General features: G+C 46.5%; 2 non-coding genes across 2 annotated transcripts; both read left to right on the forward strand.

Annotated features, from left to right (window-relative positions):
- The first annotated feature begins 3,280 nt into the window (after positions 1-3,280).
- On the forward strand, positions 3,281-3,363 carry TRNAL-AAG (transfer RNA leucine (anticodon AAG)). The gene has a single exon. It is a non-coding gene; the product is annotated as a tRNA-Leu (tRNA).
- A 7,469-nt stretch (positions 3,364-10,832) lies between these two features.
- TRNAP-AGG (transfer RNA proline (anticodon AGG)) lies at positions 10,833-10,915 on the forward strand. The gene has a single exon. It is a non-coding gene; the product is annotated as a tRNA-Pro (tRNA).
- Positions 10,916-14,252: the final 3,337 nt, after the last annotated feature.

The following is a 14,252-nucleotide window of genomic DNA, read 5'->3' on the forward strand; positions in this document are numbered from 1 at the left end:
TACATGCGTTGCTTAGTTAAAACTTTGCACACCTGGTTCAGCAAGAAACGAGTGTCTTTTACATTCCACCTCATTTTAACCCTTTAGGTTCGCAACTGGCACCGGTGGGCACGCTACAAGTCCCCTGTGTAATTACCTGAGATGCTCCACGCAAACATCTTCAGGTAGTAAATGTCACAAATGTCTATAAAATGGTGCACGCTTTTGGCATCACAAACTGACTTTATCCTGGCACAAATTGTCCCTCTTTCAGAAACCCCGGCAGGGACCACAACAAGTAACTGAACCCCCCCAACTGAAACCCTATAGAAAAAGTGCGACAGCCTTTTGTAAGGTAACCCCATTGCAATTACAGTTCACATTGGAGCATTTTATAGAGGCCTTTTAATTCAGGAACTTATGTATATATTTTTCTCTTTATTTTTGCACAAAATCAAACAGGAAAATCCCACAGCCCTGATGAGAACACGTTAATTCATATTTCGAGTTCGAAACGCGTCGGCCTATTGGAGAATAGCACTCTTGAATGACTGAAACATTGATTCAGTGTATTCTTTTCTTTCACTGATTAATATTGTGCATGTTACTGATTCATCTGTTCTCCAGTTGATTTTCTCTTGATTTTTCTTAATTGTGTCACCATTCCTTGATTGGAATTGCATCAATAATGTGGACATTTTGGTAATGTATATATGATATTGACCAAATTTGAATATTGTGCAAATGTACATATGAAATGTACATATGAAATGTTTTGCTTTATGTTTTATGTAGTAGTATCATAATTTTGTACTGTTTAGTTTTTGAATAACGGTGTATATATGGGATGTCTTTTTTGTCAAACTATTTGTTGTTTGAAAATCAATAATTCATAAGGTATAAATAAAAATACCATACAAATCCTCAATCAATAGGTGATTTGTTTCTCTAATTAAGGAGACGTTGCAAAGTATTTGTACGGACAGCACTGCGTTTTTTCTAATACTCTCTATTCATGGCTGATCATTCTCTGTCTGTCAGTAGTGAATGCAGAGTAGTGAGTAGTGAGTGCTGAGTGCAGAGTAGTGAGTGCAGAGTAGTGAGTGCAGAGTAGTGAGTGCAGAGTAGTGAGTAGTGAGTGCTGAGTGCAGAGTAGTGAGTGCAGAGTAGTGAGTGCAGAGTGGTGAGTGCAGAGTAGTGAGTGCAGAGTAGTGAGTGCAGAGTAGTGAGTGCAGAGTGAGTGTGCAGAGCAGTGAGTGCAGAGTGAGTGTGCAGAGCATTGTGTGCTGTTGAGTGCAGAGTGCTGTGTATTGGCAATGTTAATGACAATGCCATTTATTTGTGATTTAAAGAAAAAAAAAATGTCATGAGCAATGCCAATAGCTCTACCATTAATGATGCCGAGACCATTGCATTGCAAATGCTTGTATTCTTCTAGCACCCGTGGTGTTTTATGTGTTTTTTGGGGGGGTGCTTAAAAAGTCCCTTTTATTAAAGAAATGGGTTACATTCAGTCTTGTGATATTTTTGGTTTCCAATAAGTAGATTGTTAATTGTATGTAACCTCATTTTCTAATGCTCCATTCAAGAGATGTTTCCACTATGAAATGCAGAGCAAGGGGAAAGAGCACAAGTGATAGAGCGAGTGAGTGAGAAGGGGTGTTGAGGATGGAGAGAATGAAACAAAGACAGAGTGAGTGAACGGCAGGTAGGCCTAGAAGAGGAGACTAGAAGTGAAGGCGACATGCTTTTCCCTGCTTTTGACCTCCCACCCATCCCAAACCGACCACAAACGTACCCTCAATGCAACTTTGGTATGCAGAACTTCACGCCTCAGCCAGTGAGGGTGAGTCCCAGGCCAGGGGCTAGAGAGCAAAAGAATGCATGTGCTCAGACGTTCCCTGCTAGGGACAGTTGATCTGAAACAAGGTCTGCTCTCTTGTATCCAGCAAGGATCTAGAAATCCTGCATGAATCTGCAAGGCACATTGACAGCATAAATTTGCATAAACTGCCCCACCTTCTGCCTTCCTACTTCCTGTGCAGCAGTTGTTTGTGTAGAGAGAGAGGTCACAGGCAAGGTAATTTTGTGAGTAGGATACAAGACCCTAAGTAGCTGGTGAGAGGTATGAGGTATTCTAAAAGCATAAAAACAGTACACCTGTGAAAAGAAATGCTTTCATATGTGATCTTCTGTGTTTATTGTCCTGTGCATAAAGTTGCACCTTGTGTTTGAAGGTTTAAAATATTTCAAGCTTGCATGGAGGCAGAAATTTCTTAGTGACTTTTATACATTTCTTTAGACTCTGCACTGTCAGGATGGCCGAGTGGTCTAAGGCACTGTGTTTAGGCCGCAGTCTCCTCTGGAGGTGTGGGTTTGAATCCCACTTCTGACATGACTTTTGGAGATATAATCTCCTTTATCAGGTTAACATCTGATGGAAGTTGCATCTGTTGGTCTTCACCTGGGACGTGATTTCGTCCTCATCTAGTCAAGAGAGCTGAGGTTTCTCATATGTTTCGGTTGTATAAAGTCTTGATGACAAAGTGCAGTCCTTACTATATGAGCATAGGACCCATGTAAGAGCTCATCTGGAAGAGTCATGCTCTTGTATGCCCTGGCCAGACAGGCCATGCAAATATGGAAGAATGCCTAGCATCTGGTAGACAGTTGGACTCCAGCACACTTACAGCAATTTCCTCAGGGCTGTGATCAGGGGCTGCTTAGATTTGCGTATTCCACTCTATGTTGTGACATTGAAATTCCTTGTTGAATTTGTTTTAGCTAGCCAAGAGGTGGCTGTTGACTCAATTTCAAAGTAGCTTTGGGCCGTTCAAGTGGCTGGTGAATAGCACTTTCTCTTTGTACGCCTTAAAGGTCTAAAGAGTTCTTCATAAGTCCTGCTCTCTATGTATTGTTCAAAGATCTGTTGGAAGTACTTATAATAGGATAAATAAATTGAGGGCATGCCTTTTTGGTACCACACTTGCATGGCTGTCTGGCCTGTGGAAGGTACTACAAATGCAAGTCAGGATGCCCGAGTGGTCTAAGGTTCTGTGTTCAGGTCGCAGTCTCTTCTGGAGGCGTGGGTTCACATCCCACTTCTGACAATTGTGTATTTACTCTACTTTTTTGTTGAGAGAGAAAAAATCAGATCATTTCCCTCACATGGGCTTATATGGTTGTCTACTTGGAAAAGTGGAGTGAGTTTTTTTTTGCTCTAGCCACTCATGGCCTAAGATGTGTGCTTTTTTTTGTTCACAATATCTTTCTCTCTCTGTAGATGAACATGCAACATGTGGTCAGGATGGCCGAGTGGTCTATGGCGCTGCGTTAAGGCCGCAGTCTCTCCTGGAGGCGTGGGTTCGAATCCCACTTCTGACAAAACTTTAAGTCCATTTTGTCTCTGAGTTCTTTTAGAATCTCAGCTAAAAATTGGCAGTGCATATAATATCTGAATAAGTAACAAACTTCAGTTTCAAGTGCATATGAATTTGCCCAATTCTGTCTTCAAACTCGTATAATATTCTTCTAGCACTCGTGGTGTTTTATGTTTTTTTTGGGGGGTGCTTAAAAAGTCCCTTTTATTAAAGAAATGGGTTACATTCAGTCTTGTGATATTTTTGGTTTCCAATAAGTAGATTGTTAATTGTATGTAACATCATTTTCTAATGCTCCATTCAAGAGATGTTTCCACTATGAAATCCAGAGCAAGGGGAAAGAGCACAAGTGATAGAGCGAGTGAGTGAGAAGGGGTGTTGAGGAAGGAGAGAATGAAACAAAGACAGAGTGAGTGAACGGCAGGTAGGCCTAGAAGAGGAGACTAGAAGTGAAGGCGACATGCTTTTCCCTGCTTTTGACCTCATACCCATCCCAGACCGACCACAAACGTACCCTCTATGCAACGTTGGTATGCAGAACTTCACGCCTCAGCCAGTGAGTGTGAGTCCCAGGCCAGGGGCTAGAGAGCGAAAGACTGCATGTGCTCAGACGTTCCCTGCTAGGGACAGTTGATCTGAAACAAGGTCTGCTCTCTTGTATCCAGCAAGGATCTAGAAATCCTGCATGAATCTGCAAGGCACATTGGCAGCATAAATTAGCATAAACTGCCCCACCTTCTGCTTTCCTACTTCCTGTGCAGTAGTTGTTTGTGTAGAGAGAGAGGTCGCAGGCAAGGTCATTTTGTGAGTAGGATACAGGACCCTAAATAGCTGGTGAGAGGTATGAGGTATTCTAAAAGCATAAAAACAGTACACCTGTGAAATGAAATGCTTGATTTGATTTGATTTAAAATTATTTCTAGAGCGCACGTATACCAGCGGTTTCTTGGCGCTAACTCTAACTGGATCCAAAGCTAATAGGCGGGGAGGGGGGGGGGAAATTAATCAAAAGACTTCTTGAACAGGTAAGTCTTTAGGTGCCTACGGAATTGAGGGTACTGTGTAATGGAACGGAGTTCAAGAGGAAGGGAATTCCAAAGGGTCGGGGCAAGGGTGGTGAATTTAGATCCTCCCCACTTCTTTCTCCGGAAACGGGGAACAGTGAGGAGGGATTGAGAAGACGAGCGGAGTGCCCGAGTGGGAACGTATGAGGTAATCTCGGACGAGATAAAAGCCGGAGCCAAGCCAAGTCGGGCCAGAAAGGTCATAGTTGCAAGCTTGAATTGGACCCTGGCACCCACAGGGAGCCAGTGTAAAGATTTCAAGAGGGGGGTAGAATGGTGGAATTTAGGAAGTTTAAAGGCCAGGCGGGCCGCCTGGTTCTGAATCTGTTGTAGACGCCGCAAGCTGTAAGCGGGAATGCCGGCATATAAAGCATTGCCGTAATCCAGGCGGGACACCACCATGGCCAGGATTATAAGCTTGAGGGCAGGAAAGGTGAAGAAGCGAGACACTCTGCGAATAGTGCGCAGGGAGAGAAAGGAGGAAGATACCACAGAGCTAACCTGGGAGTGAAGGGTGAGTTGTGAGTTGATTTTTATACCTAGGGTCTTAACAGAGGAGGAGGGAGCAGGGGAGGGGCCAAGAGAGGTAGGTCAAAAGAGAGAAGACCAGGGGCTGGATGAACCACCCGTCAACACCAACTCGGTCTTGTCAGGGTTGAGTTTAAGATGGTTGTGGTTCATCCAGTCCCTGATATGGAGCATGACAGATTGAAAGTTTAGCATAGAAGAGGAGGAAGAGGATAGGTTGAAAACAAGCTGGAGGTCATCCGCATAGTTAAATACGGCGACCTCCATCTGTTGAAGGGAAAAGATAAGAGGGGCAAGATAAAGATTGAACAAGAGGGGAGAAAGGGAAGAGCCCTGGGGAACCCCGCACCGAACTCTCCGGACGTCCGCCGTAAAATCACCCAGACGAACAGCCTGGGTGCGGTCACTCAGGAAGGAGGACAACCAGACCAGGGCAGTCCCCCGGATCCCCGCCGCCTCGACACGGGACAACAAGATGGTATGGTCTACCGTGTCAAAGGCGGCTGAGAGATCGAGGAGCACAAGGGCCTGGTGCTGATTGGTGTCCATACCCTCCCTGAGGTTGTCCAGGACCGAGATGACGACGGACTCCGTAGAGTGAGCGGAGCGGAAGCCGGCCTGGCGGGGGGCAAGGGCTCCATGCGTCTCCACAAAGGAGCTCAGAGTGCGGGTGACGTGACGCTCGAGCACCTTAGCCAGGAATGGTAAGAGGGAGATGGGGCGGAAATTGGCAGGGACAGAGGGATCAGCCCCAGGTTTTTTTAAAATGGGCACAATGACCGCCGATTTCAAGGAGTTGGGAACTACGCCTTGGGCGAGGGAACTGTTGAGGAGGTGAAGGGGGGGATCCGGGCAGGTAGCAAAGATATGACGGAGGATGTGGGCCGGGCAAGGGTCAAGAGGAGAGCCAGACTTGACCACAGGCAGTAGAGCGAGCAGACTTTCTCTAGTGATGGGTGGGAGGGTGATGAGTTCGCCCTGGGGAGGGGGACATTGAGGATCCACAAAGGAAAGGGAGGGGAGGGGAATGTTGGCCTTGATGGTGGTGATTTTGTTAATAAAATAATTGTTTAGAGAAAGGCAGAGTTCTTCAGACGGGGCGGGCTTGAGGGTTGTTCTGTCTGAGAACGCTAGGCTGTGAACGATTGTGAATATTTCCTTGGACTGGTTTTCCGCGGCTAGAATTTTGGAGGAGAAGTATGATGTTTTGGCCTCCAGGATGGCTTTTTTGTATTGGGCGAGAGTGTTGGAATACTCCAGTTTGAGAATGGGGCAATAGTTTCTTCTCCAAGCCCGTTCAGCGCGACGTACTTTTAGCTTGATGGTCTTAAGCTCGATGGTAAACCAACGGTTGGCGTCCTTCTCCCGTTTGGAGGTGATGCGTTTGAGCGGGGCGACAGAGTCGCGGCCGGAGGAAAGCCATTTATCTATGGCATCCACCTGGGAAAGAGTGGAGAGGCCGTGCAGAGAAGGGAGGGAGGAGCTAAGAAGGGAGGAAAAACTATCTAGGTAAACTCGACCCCATGATCGGACCCAGGTGTTTTTGGGGCAAGGGGGCTTAGTGGGGGAGTGGATAGGAAGGGAGAAAGAGATCAAGTGATGATCAGACCATGGACAAGGTGAAATTGAAAGAGATTCCACAGGGCAATTCAGGGACCAGATCTGATCGAGCGTGTGACCTTTAATATGGGTGGGTGATTGAACAAAGGATGTGAAGTTAAGGGATTGAAGGGTTTCAGAAAATTCCTTGGAGGATGGACATTCAGCAGGATCAAATGGCCAGAAATTGAAGTCTCCAAGAAGCAGAATAGAAGAATTATTGATTGTGACTGTGGCCAGAACGTCCAAGAAGTCAGAGAGAAACTGTAGCGGGGATTGAGGAGGACGATAGGTAAGAAAACAGGTCAAAGGAGGAGAAATGGAGGTGGTACAGATCACCAAAAATTCAGAGGTTGCGATGTTAGGCAAGGATAAGCTTTGGAAAGGTAGGTCGGTACGTACGATGACCGCTACACCGCCCCCGGCTTTGCCATGTGGGCTTTCATATGTGATCTTCTGTGTTTATTGTCCTGTGCATAAAGTTGCACCTTGTGTTAAATTATTTCAAGCTCGCATGGAGGCAGAAATTTCTGAGTGACTTTTATACATTTCTTAAGACTTTGCACTGTCAGGATGGCTGAGTGGTCTAAGGCGCTGTGTTTAGGTGGCAGTCTCCTCGGGAGACGTGGGTTCAAATCCCACTTCTGACATGACTTTTGGAGATATAACCTCCTTTATCAGGTTAACATCTGATGGAAGATGCATCTGTTGGTCTTCATCTGGGACGTGATTCCGTCCTCATCTAGTCAAGAGAGCTGGGGTTTCTCATATGTTTCGGTTGTATAAAGTCTTGCTGACAAAGTGCAGTCCTTACTATATGAGCATAGGACCCATGTAAGAGCTCATCTGGAAGAGTCATGCTCTTGTATGCCCTGGCCAGACAGGCCATGCAAATATGGAAGAATGCCTAGCATATGGTAGACAGTTGTACTCCAGCACACTTACAGCAATTTCCTCAGGGCTGTGATCAGGGGCTGCTTAGATTTGCGTATTCCACCCTATGTTGTGACATTGAAATTCCTTGTTGAATTTGCTTTAGCTAGCCAAGAGGTGGCTGTTGACTCAATTTCAAAGCAGCTTTGGGCCGTTCAAGTGGCTGGTGAATAGCACTTTCTCTTTGTACGCCTTAAAGGTCTAAAGAGTTCTTCATAGGTCCTGCTCTCTATGGATTGTTCAAAGATCTGTTGGAAGTACTTATAATAGGATAAATAAATTGGGGGCATGCCTTTTTGGTACCCAACTTGCATGGCTGTCTGGCCTGTGGAAGGTAAGACAAACGCAAGTCAGGATGGCCGAGTGGTCTAAGGCACTGTGTTCAGGTCGCTGTTGTAGGAAGGTACCTCCTGACTATGGTTGCCCCCAACTTTTTGCCCTGTGTTTTAGCTGGTTTTTGACATAGTCGACCTGGGGCCCTGCCAATCAGGACCCCAGGCCTACTGCTCTCTCTTTAAAATGGATTCCATGTACCCTAGGTGCATTTCCAATTGGTACTGGGCCACCCTATCAGACCCTGTAACTCAGGGCATGGGTGTACCCAGGGCTGCCAGGGGCTGCAGCATGTATTATGCCACCCCTGGCTGGCCTCCTAAATTTGACACAACTGGCTGCATGACAGCTGGGGCAAAGTCGTGTAATCACCCTTTGCTATAGGTGTAGTATACCTATACCTAACCCTAAAATGGACACACCGATTCCTATCAGTCACTCCTATGGCAGGCCTTGACAATCCTGAAGGCAGAGTGCTTGGAATCGTGTGAGATGGTGCTCTGGCATGAACTGAGCCTGCCTGCAGCTTGCGGAACCAAGTCCTAATAGCTGTTCCATGATATTGCATACCATATACTCTTAAGTGCATTATAATCCTCGCGGTTAAATGCTAACTTTGGTATTGCTTTATCAAAACATTTCGAGTAAGGTGTCATACGAATTGGAATACTAACCCCTCACCAATTCTGGCGACGGGGTTAGCATTCCACCCTTCTAGAGGGACACGACATGTATGTAACTGTGAACCCCGGTTAAAGTTAACTGAAGCCTCAGCTCCACAAAATGGATGCTGCCACCACAGACACGAGTCTGACCTCCTGCTGCTGGGAGTCCTTCCAGCGAGGGAGGCCTGGACAAAGGGTTTCCTGTCCGGGGCGGTGCTAGCACCGTCCCAGACATGGTTTTGTGTATCCTGGGTAGGCAGGGCTTTTCAGGAAGGTGACTGCTGAGTGGCACCCCGGTGCTCACTACGCATAGGCCGGTCAGAACCAGTTCCAGGGGCACACCAGCCCCTGGCCTGGGGAAAGTCCGGCATGGCTGAGGGGTGTAACCACCCCCCACCTAGTCCCACCCATAGGCAGGACCTAGTCACCGGGTCAGCCCCCTTTTTTAGTATAAAGATGGGAGCGGGCCCCCTGTTCAAATTAGATCATCTTTGGAATCAAGACACGACTTTCTGCGAAAGGACTTCAAGATTTCTTCCTCAAGATTCTCCCTTGTGGCTAAGGAGTAGTCACCCTGCACCAAGCGGGCACCATCCTAAAGAACACTGCGGTCTGCTGCAAGTCCTTCATCACGAATCCGACGACCCAGCTCGACGAGACCCGGCTTCCCTGGCACCTCTGACCTCTACTCACCTCTACAGCCAAGCTGAGAACCGTGAGTGCGACGAGACCTCGAGGGACCGACGATCGCCAAGACTGCACGACATCTTTACTGCAAGCCCACCGTGTCCTCCACGGGTGAGTGCTTTGGGGTCCGAGAAGCCCCGACCCTGCACAGCTCCAGCACCCAAGATCAGCCTCCCTGCATCTCCACGATCTGCGTGGGGCCCTTCTGCTGTTTGCTGTGCACCGCATTGTTTGGCTACTAGCCGGCTGGCTTGTGGCCTTCTGAACGACGCCCGACGACATCACTGCTGCTGGTCTGGTTGCTCCAGACTGGCCCTTGCTTCCTTCTTGAAGAGAGGCACCCCGGACCCTCCTGGTCCACTCCAGACGCCATTTTAGGTCCACCGCGTGGGCTTGAATTTGCCAAGGCTTTGTTGCCCAATCCTGGGTCCAGCGACGCCGACAGCTTCTATCTTCGTGGGACAGCTCGATCCTCCTTCCTGGTCGCCGACAACGCCTCCTGGTCCGTGAGATCTCCGAGCCCAGCGTCACCCACACGCCTTGTCGAGGTGGCTACCATCCGGTGCCCTCCTGGTGCCCACTGACTACTGGCTAGTAGTCTCGAACTTGGTCCCCTCTGCTTTCAGGTGTCATCTTCCATCGATCCAGGCTTGGATCCACCGAACTTTCTTCACTGGTCGCCTGCCAGCAACTTCTTTCTTCCAGGCTCCTGGTCCGTCAACGAGGATTCCCGACGTCTTTTGAGTCCTATGCAGCTGCAGCCCCTGGGCTAGGTAACTTCGGCATTTCGGTGCCCCAGCATAGCCTCACTATCCAAGGGTCAGAATCTACTTTCGTTTTCTCCCTACCAGGTCGGGTTCGCCCGAGAACACTAACTTTGCAATTCCTAGCTACCATAGACTTTGTCCCGCATCTCGCGTGAGAGTGCACACACTGCACCCGAGTCCCCTAGGCCTCCTATAAGTAATCTGAAGGTTCTATAGTTAAGTCCTAGCGATTCCTAAGCCTATTAGTACTGTACTTACCTGCTAGTAATTTCGCATTCCACTTTTCAAGTATATGGTTTTCCGTGCCCCTCGGGCATTTGTATATACTGTGCTAACTTAAGTATTTTTGTAAGAGTTTTGGTTTGTGCTTAGTACCCTGTCCTCATAAAGAGTACAGGGCTGTTGTGATCTTTAATAAATAATTGTTTATTTTCATAACACTTGTGTGGTGTCCTTTCACTTGGTGTTCAAGGGGTATATGTGGTATAACAGCTGGCTTAACACGCCCTCTCGAGTCTTTAGCCTTAGACTGCTCGTATCCACGCTACTAGGATAGCTGGTCTATAAGGTTGACTTACAACCAATCATCAATAAGGGTTGCTGGACTGATACATAGTGTTCACTAGAATAGTGACCACTGCATATCAGGCCACCTTCTCACAGCTGTCGCTTTTGGAGGCGTGGGTTCAAATCCCACTTCTGACAATCGTGTATTTACTCTACTTTTTTGTTGAGAGAGAAAAAATCAGATCATTTCCCTCACATGGGCTTATATGGTTGTCTACTTGGAAAAGTGCAGTGAGTTTTTTTCTTGCTCTAGCCACTCATGGCCTAAGATGTGTGCTTTTTTTGGTTCACAATATCTTTCTCTCTCTGTAGATGAACATGCAACATGTGGTCAGGATGGCTGTGTGGTCTAAGGCGCTGCGTTAGGGCCGCAGTCTCTCCTGGAGGCGTGGGTTCGAATCCCACTTTTGACAAAACTTTAAGTCCATTTTGTCTCTGAGTTCTTTTAGAATCTCAGCTAAAAATTGGCAGTGCATATAATATCTGAATAAGTAACAAACTTCAGTTTCAACTGCAAATGAATTTGCCCAATTCTGTCTTCAAACTCGTATAATATTCTTCTAGCACTCGTGGTGTTTTATGTATTTTTTGAGGGGTGCTTAAAAAGTCCCTTTTATGAAAGAAATGGGTTACATTCAGTCTTGTGATATTTTTGGTTTCCAATAAGTAGATTGTTAATTGTATGTAACCTCATTTTCTAATGCTCCATTCAAGAGATGTTTCCACTATGAAATGCAGAGCAAGGGGAAAGAGCACAAGTGATAGAGCGAGTGAGTGAGAAGGGGTGTTGATGAAGGAGAGAATGAAACTAAGACAGAGTGAGTGAACGGCAGGTAGGCCTAGAAGAGGAGACTAGAAGTGAAGGCGACATACTTTTCCCTGCTTTTGACCTCCCACCCATCCCAAACCGACCACAAACGTACCCTCTATGCAACGTTGGTATGCAGAACTTCACGCCTCAGCCAGTGAGGGTGAGTCCCAGGCCAGGGGCTAGAGAGCAAAAGACTGCATGTGCTCAGACGTTCCCTGCTAGGGACAGTTGATCTGAAACAAGGTCTGCTCTCTTGTATCCAGCAAGGATCTAGAAATCCTGCATGAATCTGCAAGGCACATTGACAGCATAAATTTGCATAAACTGCCCCACCTTCTGCCTTCCTACTTCCTGTGCAGTAGTTGTTTGTGTAGAGAGAGAGGTCACAGGCAAGGTAATTTTGTGAGTAGGATACAGGACCCTAAATAGCTGATGAGAGGTATGAGGTATTCTAAAAGCATACAAACAGTACACCTGTGAAAAGAAATGCTTTCATATGTGATTTTCTGTGTTTATTGTCCTGTGCATAAAGTTGCACCTTGTGTTTGAAGGTTTAAATTATTTCAAGCTTGCATGGTGGCAGAAATTTCTGAGTGACTTTTATACATTTCTTTCTGCACTGTCAGGATGGCCGAGTGGTCTAAGGCGCTATGTTTAGGCTGCACTCTCCTCTGGAGGGGTGGTTTCAAATCCCACTTCTGACATGACTTTTGGAGATATAATCTCCTTTATCAGGTTAACATCTGATGGAAGTTGCATCTTCTGGTCTTCATCTGGGACGTGATTCCGTCCTCATCTAGTCAAGAGAGCTGGGGTTTCTCATATATTTCGGTTGTATAAAGTCTTGCTGACAAAGTGCAGTCCTTACTATATGAGCATAGGACCCATGTAAGAGCTCATCTGGAAGAGTCATGCTCTTGTATGCCCTGGCCAGACAGGCCATGCAAATATGGAAGAATGCCTAGCATCTGGTAGACAGTTGGACTCCAGCACACTTACAGCAATTTCCTCAGGGCTGTGATCAGGGGCTGCTTAGATTTGCGTATTCCACCCAATGTTGTGACATTGAAATTCCTTGTTGAATTTGCTTTAGCTAGTCAAGAGGTGGCTGTTGACTCAATTTCAAAGCAGCTTTGGGCCGTTCAAGTGGCTGGTTAACAGCACTTTCTCTTTGTACGCCTTAAAGGTCTAAAGAGTTCTTCATAGGTACTGCTCTCTATGGATTGTTCAAAGATCTGTTGGAAGTACTTATAATAGGATAAATAAATTGAGGGCATGCCTTTTCGGTACCCCACTTGCATGGCTGTCTGGCCTGTGGAAGGTACCACAAATGCAAGTCAGGATGGCAGAGTGGTCTAAGGTGCTGTGTTCAGGTCGCAGTCTCTTTTGGAGGCGTGGGTTCAAATCCCACTTCTGACAATCGTGTATTTACTCTACTTTTTTGTTGAGAGAGAAAAAATCAGATCATTTCCCTCACATGGGCTTATATGGTTGTCGACTTGGAAAAGTGCAGTGAGTTTTTTTCTTGCTCTAGCCACTCATGGCCTAAGATTGAAGTACTGGTTTTTTAAGAACCCAGCGGTGCCAGGGGACACACCCAAAGACTTAGAGTTCTCCTGTCTCAGACTACAGAAACGCAGAGTCTTCTTGGTGACTTCAAAGATCAAATTTATTGGCTGCAGCCAGTAACAGATATCCTAGAAGTACAAAACGGTGTATATTCTCAGGAGACTGCTCAATCTTGCAAAGCCAGCCATCCCTTTTTTTACAAAATATTATGCTTCAGGCAAACATTCCTTATTTACAGTAAACCAATCCCATGTGTACAATAAAAGCATTTCATGACAAGCCCACATTTCTTTGTCCAGCCCACCATCAATGACTCGGCAAAACCCAACACTCTTCATCAGATAGATGGTCGGACCCCTAATAAAAATGGGAACCTCCTCATCGTAAAGCAGGTCATAAAGCACGTAGCAGAGACAGGTATGTGTAAGATTAGAAATAGTTGTGTGCTATAAACGGGCTGTGGTCTGTTGTGCTCTGATCTCAATCTTGATCGGCCACTGAGAGAGGAACTGGCCAAACAGGTTTGGCTCCGGGCAGTGGAGTCAGCTTGCCCATGTCACACAAGTCAGCAAAGGTGTACGTGTCCTTAAGACTCGTTTTGGCCTTAGTCATTGGCCTATGTGAGGGCAACTACAAAATGGCTGCCATGCACAAAAATGGAACCCAAGGGTTCAGGACGGAATCTCCGATTTCAGGGTGATCACGTCACTCGAACATGACGGAAACACTTGTGTATAGTATACTCGTCATTCTCGGTCTATTGATACTAAAATCGTCATGATTCGACAATGTTTATGACACGGGTCCAGAATTTTCAGTACCACAGTCCCTCCTTTTGCCCTTACATAGGCAATTAACCTACACTCATGCTACTCTGAGTCTAGGTCTATATTCATAAATTCATTGAGATGTTGCTGTAGCATCATCCTATTACTTAGTTCGTCTCTCGACATAGGTTTCCTTACACACGATGTAGCACAGAGGCCACATATTGCAGGAGCACACTGTACGCACAGACAGAACAGGAAAAGAATGGCTAAGCTCATCCCAATGACTATCAGAATCTTCCATCCCCAAGCAGATAACAGTTCCCAGAACCATCCCATCAACGACCAATCTCCTTTATCCACATGAATAGATTCAGAGATTTTATGCAGTTTGGAAATGGCCTGGTACACTGTTGGAGCGTTATCTGGAATGAAAACACAGCAACTTGATTGGATCACTTTACATACCCCACCTCGGTCTGCAAGTATGACGTCTAATGCGACCCTGTTCTGAAGAGTCATAAGGGGATCCGACTGGAGCTCAGCAGTCAAATTACTAAGGGCACCGGCAGTTTCAACTACGGTGGACTCCACCACTCTCGT

Source organism: Lissotriton vulgaris, chromosome 8 (genome assembly GCF_964263255.1).
Source record: "Lissotriton vulgaris chromosome 8, aLisVul1.2, whole genome shotgun sequence".
Lineage (NCBI taxonomy): Eukaryota > Metazoa > Chordata > Amphibia > Caudata > Salamandridae > Lissotriton > Lissotriton vulgaris.